This window comes from Misgurnus anguillicaudatus, chromosome 10, assembly GCF_027580225.2.
Source record: "Misgurnus anguillicaudatus chromosome 10, ASM2758022v2, whole genome shotgun sequence".
Lineage (NCBI taxonomy): Eukaryota > Metazoa > Chordata > Actinopteri > Cypriniformes > Cobitidae > Misgurnus > Misgurnus anguillicaudatus.
Window position 1 is genome coordinate 37,561,360 of NC_073346.2, and position 17,100 is coordinate 37,578,459.

Consider the following 17,100-nt stretch of genomic DNA (forward strand, 5'->3'; position numbering starts at 1 on the left):
GTCGAGGCCAGCAAAGCTGTCCTCTTCTGGCCCGCTGTCAAAATATCTAAAATCAGGTATATAAATGAATGCAGAAATCAAGAACAGATTAGAAGCACTCACTATCAAAACCGACAGTTTGTCAAACAGGCTACACAATTCATATTACAACGTTGTTTAAGCTAAACAGAGTGTTCCTCTGGGCAACATAACACCGTCAAACAATCCTCTAGACTTGTTTCTGTCATCTTTAATACAGCTTTGAGTATGAATGAGCCGTACTTTGACATTTCAGGCTTTGATTTCGGCTTCATTAACATAGATTAAGAGGGAATGAGGGATAGTGTTACCCAGGGAAGCTGGGTTGGAGGTTTTGTGTTCGCTAACAATCCGCAACGGATTCCCTGCCAACAATGAGCTTCTCGGCCACCGTCTGAAGGTCTGGATCAGAGATGAGAGCGAGCATTACCGAAGCTCATTAGCGATGCACTTTGCGAGTTCTCATCTGCCCCCACGTTCTGCCTGCTGGCCAATTTAATAACTAGCAACTCTCACCTCCTCTGATCTGCACCGCTCTCTAAATTCCAGACAAGTCTCGGCTACAGAACTCCCAATTTAGTCTGTTAAGCGCCAAGGTGCTTTGTCCGTCTTGCAGAGCCCCATCGGTAGAGAAAAAGCAGGTGAAGGTCATAAAGCATTTCAGACCTGCTAAAATGTATTTTTGGAAATGGATAATTGACCAACATAAAGCATTGACAGAGAAACGTTCAGATCTTATATCTGAGCTTGCTGGGAAAAAGAATGAAATGCAATGAAGCATCTTCTTAAAGATTGAAGTGCGTAATGTTTTCACTTTAAAATACGGAGCCAACTAAGTAGAAAGTACAAAAAAAAAATTTATATAAAAAAATCTTCTTGATAAGCAAAATGATTAAGACTGTTAAGTCTTGTTTTCTAAAAAAATAAAGAAATTCAAGTGAGTTTATGCCTAAAATAAATAAAGTAAAAATATCTGCCAGTGGGGTAAGTACAATTAATTTGAATTAAGTTTATTTTTCTTACCCCACTGGCAGATATTTTTTACATGTTTTATGCATAAACTTACTTGGTTTAAATATTTTCTGGAAAACAAGACTTAATTGCGTAGATCATTTTGCTTTTCAAGTAAATATTGATATACGATTTTTTTTTAGGAATTTATACTAAAAAAATAAGATAAAATAGACATTCATTTTTTGTTTTTTGCTTTGCATTTTTAGGATAAATACCACAAATTACAACACTATATGTGTCATGATAGCTACTTTTCATAAGGTGATTACTGTCACAGACTATATAATCGATTGTTGTCTTTTAAGACATTTTATGTCACGGATTATATAATAACAATAAAATTGCATACAAGGCAGGTACATCCTTTCTAAGAACAAGGTGTTTTCAGTTTGGACAGCTTTTACATTTTTTTATTTTTATATTCTTTGGTTCTTCCTAACCCCAAAATAGCTGGAAGAAATCTGAAAAAAAGACAAACCAAATCTCGGGTCTTAGGAGGTTAATGTTAAAGAATATTTAGTCCAGGGGTCTCCAACCTTTTTGTAAGCAAGGGCTAAAACAATCTGGAGGGCTAATTTTTTGATATAGTCGACTCAAAACTTTTTTTTTATTTTACTTGTTGATATGTTTTATCATTGTTTCCAAATGTTAACATACATAAAAGAAGTCCAAGCTAATATAAAAAATATGTAATAAATAATTAATAAAATTGAGGCTATTAATAGAATGTGCTTTGGCGGGCAACACAGACACCGTGCAGGCAACCTGGTGCCTGCGGGCACCATGTTGTGGAGACTACTCATTTAGACATTGAAATTGGAATGCAAGAAAAATAAAAATTCTAAATTATTCATTAAAACATTAATAAATATAAAATATTAATAAAAGGGATAGTTCCAGTGATTGGCTGAGCTGCTTTTGATATTAAAACGGCTAACAGCTTCACTGGACTTACTGCTTTAATACTGCATTGAAGAGTGTTGTGTGCCAAGCACTGGGTGTGATGGTTAGGTTTCAAAAGACTTTTTAGTTGTATTGCCATTTTCAAGTTGGCATGCTGGCTCGTTTACATTAATTTCGTCCCTTTCATCCACATCAACACTGAGCAGACACAGAGATAATAGAGGCAGCAGGATCAGCTTTTTTTGTAAAACAAACACACATGTAAACACAATGGCGCCTCTCCAGGTTAGGTTCAGATATAAGTCGATAAAGAAATCATCAAGACAGGCCTACACTGCAAAAAAATGACCTTAGTTTTTGTCTTGTTTTCAGTACAAATATCTAAAAATTCTTAAATCAAGATGCATTTTCTTGATCTAGTTTTTAGACAAAAAAAAAACAATTTAAAATGGTATAATTTTTGTCTAAAAACTAGACTTATTTTCTTAGGTAATTTTGCTAATCAGAAAAAGCATCATAATTTAAGAATTTTTAGATATTTCTACTGAAAAACAAGACAAAAATACTAAGTAAGAAAGTCATTTTTTGCAGTGTAACAATATTTTTATAGAATTTTTCTTGAATTAAATTTCAAAATTATTTTACCCCATTGGCAGATTTTTTTTTTTTTAAGCACAAATTAACTTAAAAAAAATTGTCTAAAAACTAGACTTATTTTCTTATGTAATTTTGCTCATCAAGAAAATGCATCTTGAATGTAAGATTTAAAAATATTTGTATGAAAAAACGATACAATATTAAGTAAGAAAATATTTTTTTTGCAGTGTAGTCAACACTGGTAAATTTAAAAAATGTTACCCTGGACCACAAAACTAGTGTTAATGCTTTACAGCAGTGGCGGCTCGTGACTGCTCTTCCGAGGATGCGCTAATTCAAAATAAGTGTTCAGATTGTCATGTGTGTGGTTCCCTTTTCCAAAATATGTGTCATGCGTGTGGAGAGATCCTGTGTGCATCACGTGTTTTGTCAAAATAAGTGCCTGCTGGAGACGCGTCAAAACCGTTTATGATAAAAGAGATGCTCACGTTCCCTAAATACATGCAAGACATTCCCTTAACAGTAAACTCTGATTACGCATGAGATTAGGGTTAGAGATTAGGTGAGTGTCTCCTTTCAAGTTCAAGGCAGCAGGCACTTATTTTGGCATGACACGTGATGCACACACGATCTCTCAAAGCGCAGAACACATATTTTGAAATGACGAACCACACACATGACAAGCTACATACATGTTGTGACGAACTTTGCATTGTGCGCTTAAAAAAAAAGAACACCGGGTGATTTCACCAAGTAAGATGTAATCCTGGATCAACATTTTTATTGATCCTGGATCAACTTTTTTTGTTTTAATCAAAGATACCCCAACCTAACCTTAACTCAAACCCTTATCATTTTAAACCCTCAAATTAGTGTGAAATAATAGTTTGAGGAGTATTTCTTAAAAGCCCCTAACCCAATCCTAAACCTAAATCTAACATGCACACTAATCTTAATCCTGCAATCTGATTGGTTAATGAAAATGTTGATCCAGGACCAACAATGGTTACTTACTTGGTTAAATCATGTTCATCGTTGCGCCCAGTGGCGGTTCTACACGGAGGCCAAGGGTGGCCCGTGCCTCTGTAGACATGTCCCTGGCCACCCCTGTGGCCACCCCGTGCTGACCAAATAAAAAAAACTATAAATTTATTTTGAATTTACACGCGAGCACCAAAAGCGGAACTAATGCGACGCAACGATCTTCACGGGCAAATTAAAGCGGCGCACCCAACCACTGTAGCTGGCTGCTGCTCGGCGACGGCGAGTGTCTCAATTCGTTCCCAATCTCCCGATGTTGAGAATGTGTATGCAGGTTTGGGCACTGGTAAGGACTCTAGCTGACTTGACATTGGGACACTGTTCACTTGTTCTCCTGTGACGTGGCTGCTGAGGCGCGTTGTGATCATTCACAGCTGTTACTCATCAACAACCGGCAAAACCAACATCTCGCTAACTTTTTAAAGTTTACACATTGTAAAAAGCGCTGTAATTATGTTCTTACATATAAGTGCATAAACTTGGAGGGATATAATTAAATGTTACATATAAAAATGTTTACAGTTTAAAATAAATATAATTTTAAATATTGATTAGATTGTGGTCCCTAACTGTCTAGCAATGTGTGTTTATAAGTAAACTAAAAGAAACGTTTGTCTTTATAAAAGTTTGCATTTCATAAAGTTTATTGAGTAGGCTCGCATGCTTTTCGGTGTGGGGGCTTTAGAAAAGAGCCCAGCTCCCCTTTTGCACCTGCACTCACTCTTGTATTAAATAAATATGTATATGATTGTAAAGTAAAATAACGTTTACGGGGCAGTTTCCCGGAAAGGGATTAGACTAGTCCTAGTCTAAAATAAATGTAAAAGCTGTCCAAACTGAAAACAACTTGCAATGCCATATCTTAAAATATACCAGTGCCCGTTGTTTTGCTTCAAAATGCGCACAAGTAATGTATTTAGTAAGGCATGTTTGTTAAAACTAGTTATATTTCCTAATTAAACTAAGGCCTAGTCCTATCTTAAACTAATTCCTGTAACCATATAACCATAACCTATAATCTTTAAATATAATTTCTTGCCATTTTTTATGTGCCCCTCTGGTAAAACACTGGCCCCTCCTTGGCCCCCCTAGTGAAATTTGTCTAGAACCGCCACTGGTTGCGCCACAGATCAACGGTGAACGTGACAAGAGCACATAGTTTAACATGAAATAATATCATATTTGTCCCAAATTGTTAGCAATTAACATTGGCTGCTATGTATATTTTGCATTTTGAATTATGCTATCTGACTAAGCTTGTGCTATTTAATGTGCACTTCCGGTGCATGATACCTTAGAGTTGTCCTAGATGCGAGGTGGCGCTTCTCATCCGGTGTGCGACCCCCTTAAGACAGGTTTTGTTGTCCGGGGTCACAAATTGACAAGTCCCTACCAAAGGCATGAGTTTGGGTTTATTCATTTCCACAAACCAAAAGCAGATGTAGAATTTTTGCAATTCAATCCAGTGCTACTAGAGTTTCCGATATTACACACTTCACAATTAACCACAATGATTCTAATGTCTCTACAGCTGGAGAACTGTTGGATTGCAGTGCAGCGGATGATTAAAAACAACAGCACAATATAACCATAAGTACCACTACAAGTGGTCAACACGATCATCTCCTCAAACCAGTTGTCCCCTGAGAGGAGGCCGCCAGCCCGGTCGCCCAAACACGCACATTACCTCGGCTAGCGTTGGTCTGATGTGCCGCCCCAGAGCACGAAGGCAACACAGAGAAATGAAACACTTCAGTGTGTTAATTCAGCAATAAATCACAGGCCAGCGCACTCAGGGCTCGGCTAAAGGGAATTCGCTGATTGAACGCTCATTGACTCTGCCGCAGTTTCAACATGAATATTTTACAGTTTGTGAGGGGAGAGGTTATGGCATTACAAACCACTGGACTTTGAGAGTTATAGTCAGCTGTTTATATTTTACAGGCAAAGTAAATATAAGAGACACTATACATTAACTTTCACTTCAGGCGGACGCTATACTGAACAGCATAAAGCTCGATAGAAGGGTGAGACCGAAAATGAAAGGAAGCAGAGATAACTCAGAAACTCCTGCTGTAAAATTGCAATCTCTTAATCGCCAAAGTTAAGGGCTTCAAAAACAAAACTAGCGATATAGCACAAAATCTTCCAGCCAGCATCACCTGTATTCTTTTTTAAAGTCAATATGCGATGAGCAATGTTTGAATTATGTCAAAGATTATGGGGGTTCTCTAGCTGGACCTTCTGTTGATAGACCCGCCCCACACATACGCAACCCGGCAAGGATGTCGGTTAGTAGACACGCTCCTTACTGCTGATTGGCTATAAGTGTGTTTTGGTAGTCGGCCCATCTCCTTTTCCAAAGCGTTTTTCAAACATTGTGCACTCCGCCTTTAACGTGCAGACTGGGACAATGCAAATATCAAAGAGGCTTGTGTTTGTAGTGCTCACTTCATTTGAGGTAAGTCATCATTTTTCAGCCCTGTAAGAATAAATTATAAAGCCTAAAAGGTATGAACAGTTTGACCCCATGCTGCTCGCGCATCCGATAGTCATTCAATGTTTACAAACCTTGAAGGGGTCTATAGGAGATCCAGAACCACCCCAGCCCCCCTTCAATTCCAACACTGGCAATGAGTTCCAAGATGGCGGACAAAGTAAGATAAATTAAAATATTAAATGCAGTATTTTACATATTTGTCTCTGCAATGTTTTTATATATAAAGTATCATATCAAGAACATAGAAACATGCTGGCACCAAACTAACCAATTTAAATCTAACTGTAAGTAAACTGTAACTCAAGTCAATAAGGATGCTGTCTATGTAGGCAAAGCTCACTAAATTTTGGAGATACGTAATACCCAAAAACAAGTCTCTATTCAATTTGGATATTTGTGGGTGCATTTTTAGGCGGCGTCTACTTTTATAGTGATAATATTTCAGAGACGTGAGGCTCTTAAACTTGACAAGGGGACAAAGCCCAATGACAGACCACAGAACAAACAAGACGCTGTGTGCGTATTTCCCCAAACATTTTTACTCTGCATGTAATTTATTAGTCTTTGTAGAATTTTGGGAACGTATTGCAGATTTTACTGCTGGGTATTTACCGAGCAGACTTGGGTTAAGTGGCTCAAGGACACAACAGCGTTATAATCCATACACTATTACTATCAAAGCCTTAAACAGTTTTTTCTCACAGCAGGACTTTTGGTTTCTCATGCATTTGATCGACTCACCCAGGCGGTTGGCCTGCGTGTTTGCCTTTTGTTGACATTGCAGTTTAAAAGAACAGAAAACCGAGTAGGTTTTAACATTTTCGAAAAACGTAAGCTGTGCTCGCTCATGCAGACATCACCACTATGAAACTAACTCTTTTCCAGTCTGCTTAAAAATATAACAGCACACAACAACAATGAAGAGACATTTTTTTTTAAAACTTCATTGCGTTTTTGTAAAATTGAACAATCAAGACGATGAACACATCCAACTGGTTTGTTTAGATGGACGATGAGGTAGGTTTCTTACTACAAGTTATAGCTGTACAATTAATTGAAAAAAACTAATCAGGGGAAAACAATTAAACAATTAAACAGGGGAAACAATTAAATATTCACCAAAACCCTAAATTACAGCTGTCCATTTGTGCTCACTGCTGTGCGTTTCGGCAGTATATTTTGGCACCAAATAGACACTGTTAACCCAAATATCATCTTTACTGAAACAATGAAGTAAACATCACTTAACATTTTGTGTTTTGCAAATATACTTAAAAAAATCTTACTTCATTTAACTTAAAAGCGTATAAAATTCATTAAACTAAAACATTCAAGTGAACTTAACTTAAAATTATCAGTACATGTTGTTAGGAACACCCATAATCCCTTGTGCCTGAATATTGTGATTATTTATTCAGTAATATTTAATAAATATTTCAATAATATTTTTCAGTATAACTGATAAGAACTTTAACTCCTTAAATGTTTGTTAATAAAATGTCATAGATGTTTAAGCGCTTAAATTATTAATGTTGTTCTGTTGTAACGATAATTTGGTTAACTAAAAGGAGATGTTGGACAGAGCAATTGATATTACCAATTTAAATTAAGCTGACTTACCTTGCTGAATTAAATTAAAATTACTCAAATTTTTTAGGTAATACTCTTATTTCACAATACTTTGTTTTACTTTTTTTTTTTTTTTGAGGCAACAACTTCCTTCAATTTTTAAGTAAATTCAACTTGTCCAGGTTTACACTGGTGAATCAGATTTTGAAATTGATAAGTTAATGTATACTTTAGCCATTTGTTTTGGATTTTTTACTAACAACATAACTTGCATAATAATTTGCAATTAACATTATATTATTTTGTTTTAGATGTTTAGAATTTACCATGCAGCTGCTTCACAGAAAGTTATAAAATTTTTCAAAACTTCAAATTTAAAATGTATTAATCGGCAACAATAATCGCAATTACAATATCAAGGTGAATAATCGTTAATTACTGGCCCTACTACCAGTGACCCTGGACTATAAAATGGCAAAATTTTGTAAACTTTGTAGAACACTTGTGCATACCTATAAACTAAATCATAGCATGCATGTGATGTCACTTTTATCATAGATTAAAATGTGTCTCTCCTTGTGATGTCAGAAGGGGATCTTATTATAATAATACTGCTCATTAATCAGCACTGTCCAAAAACAACACTGCCATTTAGTGCAGAGATTAACTCATTTGCATTTTAAAGGACACACCCACAAATGGCACTTACAAAGTGTCAATTTTAACATGCTATAATAAATTATCTATATGGTATTTTGAGCTGAAACTTCACATACGTACTCTGGGGACACCAAAGATTTATTTGACATCTTAAATAAGTTTTGTGAAATGCCCCCTTTAGCATCACTGAATAATATTAAATTCATTCATGGGGCGGCGCAGCACTGTTGCCTCACAGCATTTCTGTGTGAAGTTTAGATGTTCTCCCCGTGTCAGCGTGGGTTTACTCTGGATATTCCAGTTTCCTCCCACAGGCCAAAACATCCCTCCCCTGGATCAACTCATGTATGAATTAACCAGTTCCTGCCATTCAAATAGCCATAGATGTTGTAAGGAATAGAAAAAGAAAAAAATTCACTTGAACTTTAAATAATTTGCTCCAAAAAATATGTTCTAGTGCAACTAAGCATAAAGCTTGACTCAATCCCTTCTGTACGACCGCAACACTACATTTAATCATTCAAAGGAGGCAGGTGTCTGGATTTTGGCTCTAATTAGGAACCTAAAACAAGATGCTGCTCTATATATGCATTCACTGTAAGCCTTCTTGAGTAGACAAAGACCAATCTAGCTTATTAAATTCAACGTCAAGGACGTTCACATGCTGTTTTGTGCACATACTTGTGCATAGAAGCTTCATCCTTTAGAAACGGTTGATGTGCTTACAACAATATAGAAAAAAGTGTTTCTCGTTTTTAATTCATGCATATCAGGTTAAGATACACAAAAACCCACCTGGTATCGGCTGTACTGACTGCCAAAGATTGGACATTGACTATACAGCGCATTTGTTAGAACAAAAGAAGCCTTAAGAAGCCATGATAATTAAGGGGGGAAAAACTCTTGCTGCAAAGCTGGCACATAAGTGCATTTTAAGAAAAGTCTAATCCCTTAAGCCTTTCTGTGCCATGCTAGAGTTGATTTAAGACTTATTTATAATGATCTGCTCGCATTCATTTTTCCTAGTTTAAATCAAACGTCGTAGGGTCAAGTGTTCTGCGGCCCTGGGGCATTAAAAGTTGCACTGTAAATGCAACGGTCAAGGCTACTAACTATAAAGAAGCAGCAAAGGTTGAAGTCAGCATCGACCAACCATTCAGATAGGCTATCAGCTTAAAAATTCATCAAAAGACGTATTAAACTGCAGAGACAGTATCTAATAACTACAGACCTCAGGGCCACCGAATGACCGAAATAACTATTCATTCAATTTTCCAGTAGCCAGTGACTTTAGGGAAAGAGATTGAGACCGGTAAATCAGTCATTCCCTTTTCTGCATTCGCTTGAGCTTGTCAGTTTAGCTGCCAAAAAACATTAACCAATTTGACCTCGTGAAAGCCAGCGTCTCTACTACACCAGCAGCATCCCGCGGGGATAAAGACAATGCCTTGACAGTTGTATCACCAAAAACAACCAGGCTCATTTAACCCTCTGTGAATGCAGGTTAAATGACTTCAATTGTGCTGTAATTACTTAATACTTGTTCCTTATATAATTAGCGCCAAATAGTCAGTAATTACTGACACTTGATGCTCATTATCAGTTCTATAGACTTGATGCACTCGCGTGCCTCGAACCGGATAATATTACCAAAGGAAATTAGTAATGAAATTGGTTTATTGACAGATCATTATAGCAACAACAGTCAAAATCAAGACACAATAAAAGCGGAATCAAAAGGGCTATGATGCGTTTTATCAGCTGGTTGCTCAGATACGGAATATCAGCGGATGTAATGCATCACACATATCTTATTTCGCAGATTTATTTTGTCAATAAATAACCAGGGAATATCATCTGGTACAGACATGGATACTCACAGACCAGAAATTATAACAGGTGTATCTCAAATTGCACACTTGTGCACTATTCTTCATAGAAGAGATGCTTACACCTCAGTCAGAAACGTTGGTCCTGTCCCAAATGGCACCTCCTCAGAGTCCACATTTTGATGACATCATGTACCTGTAGTGCAGACCATAGGGACCCTTGACGCGAGTCCAAGAGGGTGCACCGAAGTTGTATTTTGGGACAGAAAAATACGGAAATAGGAAGAGATGTTTCCCATCAGTGTGAACTCCTCCCTTCTGTCGTCTGATTGGTCCGATTGCTCTTTCACAAGGACTTCTGGGTTCGTAAAGTGCGCGAAGCTTGCTGCAGTGTGGGCTTTGCCGAAGACCGCATCAAGGGTTCAAAGGGAGCGCTGATGATAACACACTTCGGAGCGTATAAATGACAGATGGGACACGCTACGGACTTGTAAACTAAGCGAGCACGCACAATTTAAGGCCACGAGACCTAAAGTCCACGTGAAGTGCGCCATTTGGGACAGGGCCTTACTGAAGTCATCCTGAACAAAACGAACATCATTGGCATTAAAAGAACAATGTAGCCTACCAACTGATTTTCATTAACTTGCATTTTACTATGTATTTGACGTCTTCGCCCTTGTCTGGGAAACCGGTTATACTTCCGGTTTGTAAAAACATTGGCCCTGTCCCAAATGATGCACTTCATGTGGACTTTTGGTCTGGTGGCCTTAAATTGCACGTGCTTGCTTAGTCTACGAGTCCGTAGGGTGTCCTATCCCCCTTTGCACCCTTCATGCGGTCTTTGCACTTTACCAACCCAGAAGACCTTGCAAAAGAGCAATCAAACAACAGATGGGAGGAGTTCACATTGATGGGCAACTTTTCTTCCTATTTCCGGAATGACCCTCGATTCGGTCCCAAAATACGACTCCGGTGCGCCCTCGTGGACTCACGTCAAGGGTCCCTAAGGTCTGCACTACATGATGTCATCAGAGTGTGGACTCTAAGGAACTCCAAGTGTACCATTTGAGACAGGGCCATCAACGCTGCATCCAAACCGCCTACTTCCATAAGATATAGTAGGCGAAAAGCACTACTTTGCCTACCATGTAGTATGGAACTATGCGGTTTCGGACACAGCGTGTGTTCCATTTGGGATTAGGATAGTACTCTTTAAAATCTCATACACTAGATGGGTGAGTACATAGTGCATAGTTTAGGTGCGTATAGTAGTGATGTAGTACTCGGGTCCAGTGTCTATTTCTGCTTTCTCGGACTTGTTCCTTCAAAGACTCAGTCTTGACTCAGTCTAGGACCACAGTGGAAGGAGAAGGACTCGTAATTTCAGACCAAGTCCTCGAGACCAACGCATTTTTTTAATGTTCACATACAGTAACAATAATTATAAAATGCAATGTTGACGGGCATAATTTGAAAATGACATCCCATGGAGCAATGTAAAGGTTTGACTTGCTTCCTCAAAGACTCGGTCTTGACTGTATTTGAAAACTAACAGACTCGGTCTCGAACCTTCAAAGACTCTGTCTTGACTCTGACTCGGCGGTCTCGCCCCCATCACTACCGTATAGTATGTCATTTGGGACACAGCTAACTTCTGCATTGAAGGTGTGTTATTTGTCCCACCCCTCCTCTACTGTGATTGGATGGCTTTGTAAAAATGACATTGATGATTGTTCAGTGTAGTATTTGTCCTACCTCTCCCCACTGTTATTGGATGGCTTTGTTTTAAAATTGCACATTACAATAGCAGTGTAGAGAAAACAGGCTGGCATCAGGCTCATGCTGTGTCCAAAACCTCTCCCTCGTTCACTCACTTACTATTCCCTATAGAGCGAATGACAATTGGGTCCACTGTATGGGGAAGAGGCAAATGAAATGTGTGAGCGATTTTGAACACTGACGTAAATACCATGTCTCAAGAGAGTTGTTGCCGAGATCGACCCCTGTGTGGTTTTATGGATTGTACTGTGAAACGGTAAAGTTTACCTTCTTGCGGTTTGTCACATTTGTCATGTTTATTGTATTAGTTGATAATAAAGAGCAAAACAACTGTCGTCATATTTATTTAATGTTATGTTTACTTATTATATTTAATTAAATACCTTTTATTTAAAAAAATAATACATATCACATTTATTTTTTAATTTGTTAATTATTTTCTACTTTTAAAAAGAACTAACAAAAGTGTATTCGTAAATTTGTGGCGTTTACTGTGAGTATCTTTCAGCTGGTTCTAGTTACGCATTCATCTCCTATTGTATCATGGGAAATAGTGAGTAATCGAATGTAGGCCTACACTCAAAGTCAGTGTGCACTGTGGGTAAAAAGTAGTGAACGAATGTAGGGAATAAATTTGCCGTTTCTCAATGTCAAGGATACTTCCTTGGCAGGACTAGTCCTTACAAGTCACTTCCTTCAGAGGCTAGGCGAGGCTCCTCTTTAGCATTCGAAGAACACGTAAATGGAACAGGCTAGCAAGTGCACGTCACTACATCATTACGTCAATGAAAGTGTGTGCTTTCTTCCCTGCGCGCATAGGATTGTGGGTGATTTTAGTGCACAAAGAGCGCGAAGGATACACATATGCATCCTTTCCTTTGGGATATTTCTCGAATGAAGCACTCAGTCCTTGGTTGCAATTCTGAGGATCCTCGACATTGGAACAGTCCTTCGACCAATGTCGATGACGTAGCATCCTCGAAATTCTGGCTTCCGAGGATCCTTTCTTGACATTGAGAAACGGCTATTGTTTTGGACACCACTACAAAATGGCGGACACCAAATATAGTGCACTATATAGGAGATAGGGAGCGGATTCAGACACAGCCTCGGAAAACTCTTGGAAACGGGTACCAATGTTGCAAACTTGTTAACTATTTTTTGTTAAGCTGTTAGCGACAATATAGCGACATTTTGGGCAAACCTTACTTTTGTTCTGTAGACAATAATGTATGTAGTTTTAATGGGTCATATTTATTACTTTTCTAATAACCGAAACAGATCAATGTTTATTGGCCATTCGACTATTAAAACAGTATCTGAGCAGACAGTTTTTTTATTGTCAGGGTTTAGAGATACAATACATTAAATGAAAATGGACAGAAGTATACAGAATTTGTATATTAAAATATTACAGTAAAGAAAAAAAAAACCATTTGAAGGGTACATTAGGACTTTTAACAAAAATTTAATTATGGGAGCCCAGGCTTAATGTCTTAATAGTTTTGATATTTTTAGAATAAGAGCTTTGATGTATAGTTGGATTTCCTTTTCAAAAATAATAAATGTGGGTTTTTGATGAGAGAATTTTTGCGATCGATATGAAACTTAGCTAGTAACAGTAAAAAAATATATACACTGTCAAAAATAAAGGTACGAAGCTGTCACTGGGGCAGTACCCTTTAAAAAAGGTCCTAATATGTACCATTTAGGTACAAATATGTACCTTTAAAGGTACATTTTGGCAGTTCAAAGTACTAATATGAACTCTTTGGGTACAAAAGTGTACCTTTTTGAAAGGGTACTGTCCCAGTGACAACTTTTGTACCTTTATTTCTGAGAGTGTATAATACTCAATTTCTCTTGTTAAGCTATATAGAAACCTAACAATACATCCTTGAACAGTCTCTAAGCAGAAAGAAGGAAAATAGGACATAATGGCGTCATTGATATGCTAATTAGCGCATGGTCTCATCTGACAACATTTAGTGACTTTTCATTCAAACAGCCAGCTACTTTCCATTTTAAATGGGTTGTAACGCTGCAAGCGGCCTTAAGGTCAGCACTCAATCACTTCGATTTTACCGACGCAACATTTTGACATGTCATCTTGTACTTACCCTTCCATTTTCTTCCTTTCTGCCACTATCTATTTTTACATCCGCCTCTCACGCGCCTTTGAGAGGAAGCTATTCTTGAAGTTTCATTTAATGTTTCCATTATTCACAGAAAAAATGAATCTTACCTTGCAGTTTTTAACTTGAAATAAGAAGATAAACAAGCCATTGATCACGTTAGCTTCCTGTGTTAAATTTATCTCGGTCCATCACTTTGACTTGAGAGCTGAAAGACGGATCGACCGAGCTCCAAGCATATTTATTTATACTGCAACTGTAGCGTTTTGAAACTTTGATGATAAAAAGCATATGTGGACGCATCTTTGGAAAAAGTAGAGATGATCAACGATGCTGTTATGAGCACCACTGCACATAACCTTCTCCGTGTTCGTGATGGGTAGGTTAACCTTTTGCTAAGGATAATTATGACCTCAATTTCCCTGAAAATTAGATGGCATGTGATGAGCAGAGCGCGTGCACCCGTACTAATGAGACTCTGGAGGTGTCGTTCAAATATTGGATCGCGCTGGGGCACGAGATCAAGGTTACGCGTTTCCTTCGACCATGCGTTACTGACACTACCACATACAGTGATCACCTAAAGCCTTTAGGTGATAAAGGTGAAGCGTGTCATTTATTTTATGGTGAAGTAATTCCAGCCTCGTGCAGAGTCTGGCCCTGTCCCAAATGGCGCACTTCATGTGGACTTTCGGTCTCGTGGCCTTAAATTGCGCGTGCTTGCTTAGTCCACGAGTCCGTAGGGTGTCCCATCTGTCATTTTTACGCTTTGAAGTGCGCTCATCAGCGCCTCCTTTGCCCCCTTGATGCGGTCTTCAGCGAAGCCCGCACTGCAGCAGGCTTCGCGCACTTTACCGACCCAGAAGTCCTTGCTAAAGAGCAATCAGACCAATCAGACGACGGAAGGGAGGAGCTCACACTGACGGGCAACTTCTCTACCTATTTCCGGTGTGACGCTCGAGTCTGTCCCAAAATACGACTCCGTTGCACCCACGTGGACTCGCATTAAGGGTCCCTAAAGTCTGGACTACGTGATGTCATCAAAGTGTGGACTCTGAGGAGGACCACAAGTCCGGAGTGTGCCATTTGGGACAGGGCCACAGTTGACTGTTTGAAGACTTCCGTGGCGCTTGATTTCCGCGTAAACACGTCTTTCTGTTTGTTTAGGAACTTCTGTCTCAACCTAGAGTGAAAGTTTTGGATCTTTTTGCAGTAAAATGATACCATTTGGTGCCACTAGGGTGCGCGTACTCCTTACCTCAGGCTCTTCAGCTCAGCGCGATACGTTCTTCACTTTTGCAGTATATTGCGCATGCGCAATTTCTTGCGGTTGCCCCTCAAGTCGCTGCAAAAAAAAAAAACATTCATTTTTGTTTTTCTGCAGACTTTGAATGAACTATTGATATGGTAGATAACTGATGAAACATCGGAACAAATAACAGCAATAGCCTTAATGCTCAAATAATAAAACAGTAGAAATAAGTAAAGCTAAAACTTTCAATGACACTCTTCAGCCAAACTGGATTATACAGCAGTAGATTAGTAAAATTATAAGTATATGATGCAATATATTATAAAGTTTAGATTACATTATAAATAATTAAGATGCACAGACATCTCTGTGGTCATTTTATATGAACATTTTTGTTATTAAAAGATCTGAAGAGTATGACATATTTTGTCAGAATGTTTGTCTAATGTTTTTATATTTGTGTATTTATATTAATTCAAATATTTGTGATGCTACAAATGTTTTATAAGTATTATGACATGCAAATTATCTTCCAAAACAGATATCAACTTTATTGTAAGGCCACTGTCTTTGAGACCAGACCATTGCTACTGTGACAGGATTGGCAAAGCCCGTCCTGCTCTTGGATTGGTTGGTCGTTGTGTTCATTGATCAGCCTATCACTGGGCAGGGGGATGTATAAATTTGACTGCGAAGCAGTATGGTGTTATGCGTTACGCCCCCTTTCTGCGTCATCTCGAGTCGCCGGTCAGGTATGTGTTGGTTATGTTGGTTGAGGGTTTGTAGTGTGTTGTGTCTTATTAGTATTTTCCTTGTCTAGAGTGGTTTATTTGGACACACCTTGCGACTGGAGCTTGGTTGACGTGTTCCCTCTCGATAGGTAAGTGAAACCGCTATAATGCGTTTTCGTGTAAAGACTGCATGTGTAATTAGAAGGCGTCTGTTTGTGTATCGTTTGAAGTGAGTCTGCGGGAGACTTTAACAGTACCGACCGCTGCCTGATGTTACCCGGTGCCGTTGTGTGCTGTGAGATCTCTTTATTTGAGTGAGCCCACGGGTGCACAGAGGGCTGTGACGTGATTTGTGGGGAGATCGCACACATACGGTACGTGGTTTTAGAGTTTAACCGTGCTATAGTTCCAAATGTTAGGTTGTATGATACTGTTAATTCTATTATAGATCGTGTTGTCTCGTATCAGCGGCTCCTGTTTCCCTGTACACATTAATCCCAGATTGACAGAACGAGCCTGCAGCTTTCTGCCTTATCCTTGAATTTATCTGTGCTTCCGGATCGCTCATTCAACTGGTACGTGTTTTTAAAGCGTAATAAACATTTTGCATGTACACTGTTTAATGTGTTCTATTTTTAACTTCATTACAGACTTGTTGCGTCTATGGGCGATTAATAGTTGTGCAGTCAGGGCTTCGTGGGAAGTATCGTCCAGAGGCGCTGTTGCTTTGCCTGTAATTTAGTGTGTGTGTGTGTGTGTGTGTGTGTGTGTGTGTGTGTGTGTGTGTGTGTGTGTGTGTGTGATTGAAGCTTATTGAACGTGATTGTTTCTTTAGTTTTGTTGCTTTTCTTTTACTGTGATATTTGAGTGCTAAAGGTTGTTGTTTCTTTTTGTTTAATGTTTTTTTGATTTATTTTTGTATTTTATTAACTCTAATTTATTGAGTTAATTTGGTTATTGAAGAGGGATAATATCCCTCTTTTCCTTTTTGTTTTTGGTTTGTTTTGATTTAATTGATGTGCTTATATGTAAAGGGCACAGTGAGAAGTTAAATGTGCCCCCCTCATCC